This window comes from Octopus sinensis, linkage group LG6, assembly GCF_006345805.1.
Source record: "Octopus sinensis linkage group LG6, ASM634580v1, whole genome shotgun sequence".
NCBI lineage: Eukaryota > Metazoa > Mollusca > Cephalopoda > Octopoda > Octopodidae > Octopus > Octopus sinensis.
In genome coordinates, this window is record NC_043002.1 from 87751086 (window position 1) to 87754876 (window position 3791).

Consider the following 3791-nt stretch of genomic DNA (forward strand, 5'->3'; position numbering starts at 1 on the left):
TTATTCTGTAAAATAATGCTTAATTAGTTTAAATATATGCACAAATGCATAAAAATAATATTTAATTCCATTAGACATTCTAAAATACTATTAAATTTCATTCAAAAAAGTTAAAATCGGACAGAAGTTATGGGACGACCCGATAATTGACTTACTCTCTCACTCGGAATTGCCGGCCTGTGCTAGCAGCATCATTAGCGCGTCGGACAAAAGGCTTAGCAGTGGCTATTCATGTCTTGAGTGCAAATTCCTCTCAGGACAACATTGCCTCTCACCTATCGGGATCAACAATATAGTTTACCAATGTAGTATTAGGGATCAATGTATCTCATAAAATTGCTGACCTTGAGTCAAAATTTGAAATAATATTACATTGCTATTATTGAAGGGTAGAGGGGGAGAAGGCAGTAAAGCTACAAGCACTCGACTATCATTTCTTTCAACTGAGTGAACTAAAATAACGCGCAATGAAGTACTGTGCTCAATGACACTACGCGTCACTCAAACCAAATGTGCTTGTATGTGTTCGTGCGCTTGTACGTATGTGTGTAAGTGTATGCCTTTATATGCATTATATATATGCATGTAAACTTTTTTTCTCAGCAAAAGCTAAAACGGCTTCGACGTTTTGCTTGTGATTGGCTTCTTTTGGCTGTAAACTGAACCAGTGCCGGGGAAACTTCGAAGTTACAATCAAGGATTTACTTGTAAAAATGTATTTAATCATCTAGATAAATGTATGAGTGCTCTTTTTCTATGTATGATCTACATAATACACATACACACAAACACATACATATGTATACATACACATATGTATACACACAGACACACACATATATATGTATACACAGACACACACATGTATATATGTACATATAAACACATACATACAAACATACATACATATATATATTTGTGTGTGTGACAGAGAGAGTGTGTGCCCCAGTGTGTATATATATATATATGTATATATATATATATATATATGTATGTATTTATATATGTATATATATATATATAGAGAGAGAGAGAGAGATAGATAGATAGGTAGACAGATAGATAGATAGATAGATAGATATACATACATACATACATACATACATACATACATACATACATGTATATGTGTGCACGTGTATGCGCGCGCGCGTGTACATGGCTGTTATGTGGTCTGTTATGCGTGTTGTTTTATCATTTCCATCTTTGCATTTCTACGCCTTTTGTGTGATACTCAAACAAATCCCTCTCATCTTCAGTTATGCTTCTTTAGAAATGTTGCATTGGTGTATTCGTAAGGATTCCTAATCATTATTTGTTTCGCAGTTTTAATTATTTTTCTTCATAGCGATGCATATTGTCTTATCTAAACACACTTGCACTTAAATGAACCTTTTCTAGATTCGTGCAGGTTTTTGCTTTTTACAAGTATGAATTTACAACCGTGCATATTTCGTTTCTTATCAATTATTCTTCTTATTTCCCTTATGCATATTTCTCATATCTTCTATACAATTAGCTTGTCTTTATTATGTCCATTTTCATACGAGCACTCCAACAGTCAACACGCCTTTGCTGTGCAATCATCCATCAACTCCAATGTATTTTTCTTACTTATTTTTAACAATATTTTTTTTATTATCATCAGTGTTTCATTTGCTCGTCAATAGCTGTTTTTCTGTGTGTGTTGCTGACTACCAAGAAATTGGAAGTGCTTTACATTTTTTCAGTATTTATACATGTACCCAAATGACTGGTTCCTGCTTACTGCGTATCTTTCGATGCAAGTCGTTCCTTTAATTATGTATTAACATGATAGGAAGACAGACTGACAAATAGATAGATAAATACATACATGCATACATACATACATACATACATACATACATACATACATACATACATACATACATACATACATACATACATACATATATACATATATACATACATACATACATACATACATACATACATACATACATACATACATATATACATACATACATACATACATACATACATACATACATACATATATACATACATACATACATACATACATACATGTGAGTGAGAAAGTGACATGATGCAATGGAATCTCCCGCCGAAGACGACGAAAGAGTTTTCAGAGTTTTGCTGAACGACATGCACAAATGATTTGTTTATAGTGATTAAATGTATGTACTGCACATTAGCTCACTCTCTCCACTAACCCCCTAACAGATTATCCCGAGTTTATTCGTGCATCGCAAATGTATCTTTTTAGAACCAGACGAGTATACACGGTCAAAATTAACTTTTAGCACTCAGACGAGTTTATTTGTTTTGTGTCGTTTCATTTTTGAGCAATCACGAATTTACTCGCGTTGTCGTACGCCTGGCAGCACATATTCTGGCGCCATTTCAAGGAATTTATGCTTCTGAATTTTGAACTTTTACTTCAGTGCATACTCATATTCAGGAGAAGGTTGATGTCATTTTAGAACCGTCTCGTTTTGATTCTCTATTATTTATACAAATATGAGAATTATTTACGCATTTTTTTCTCAAAATGGATGAAGATTTAGATATATTCAGCGATCACGAAAGGGATTTTTCACTTCACGATCTGGAAAGCTCTGGGGGTGAATTAGACACGTGTAATTCAGACTCTGACAATTTTTCAGATGACAAAGAAGATAACCAGATAGATGCACGATCATGGCACGAAATCAGTTGCTTGTCCTATTCGAAGAGAAAGCAGATACACGTGTGATGTCTGCAAGATAACTTTCTGTGTAACTCGTTGTTTTAAAAATTATCATTCTAAATAATCTATCTCATTTTTTAAAAAATTCTCCTTTGATTTAAAAGCAATACATCATATAAAAAATCGAAGATAGATAATTTTTTTTTTCAATGTCCGAGTTAACTCGTTAAAATCTAAATGAGTAAAAGTACATTTTAATTTCTATAATAAAAAATAAAGGAAACAAGATAAAATAAAACTTGTTTTGTAATTAACACAGTGTATATAATTAAAAAAAGGAAATAAAAAGCATGCTTTTAAATGAAACGCCATGTCAAAATAATTGATCCATTAAGGGGTTAAATCGATGTTGTCTGATTAGTCACACGGTGTACCACACGTCAGTTGTCAAAACGATGGAAAAGCGACGTGAGATTATGAGTTTTGCTCAGAAACACAACGTACCACTCGGTTCTTGAATTGAAAATGGTAGGCCATACACACTCACATGTATGTATGTATGTATGTATGTATGTATGTATGTATGTATGTATGTTTGTATATATGTGTGCATATATGTATGTATGTATGCATGTATGCATGCATATATGTATGTATGTGTGCATATATGTATGTATGTGCATGTATGTGTGTGTGTATGTTGTCACCTTTGAATCCATTATTGAAGAAAAACTTGTCTATAGAGTGGATATATTAATACTTATACAATGCAATATTAAAAATCAATTTCAGCCGGTTTTCCCGTTCAGTTTGGCACATGAAAAGAAATTAAATAAAAAAAAACATGATGGCAGTCGTCTGGTAGGTTAGCAAATGTCTTACCCGGTTTCTAGTTGCTGTGAAAAACTGGAACAAATATAATTCCGTGGGCGAAGTTCAAGAGGGAATTCCTCAAGAGATGTTCCTCGTGAACATCAACATATTTTTGATACTCGGCGCTGTATAGGGGTAACTGTCCGGCAATTTCAACAATATTATCGGCCACGCCATGGTCAAGTCGAAAAAGAATCTGATAAAGATCTTCAAAGAACTCGACCTA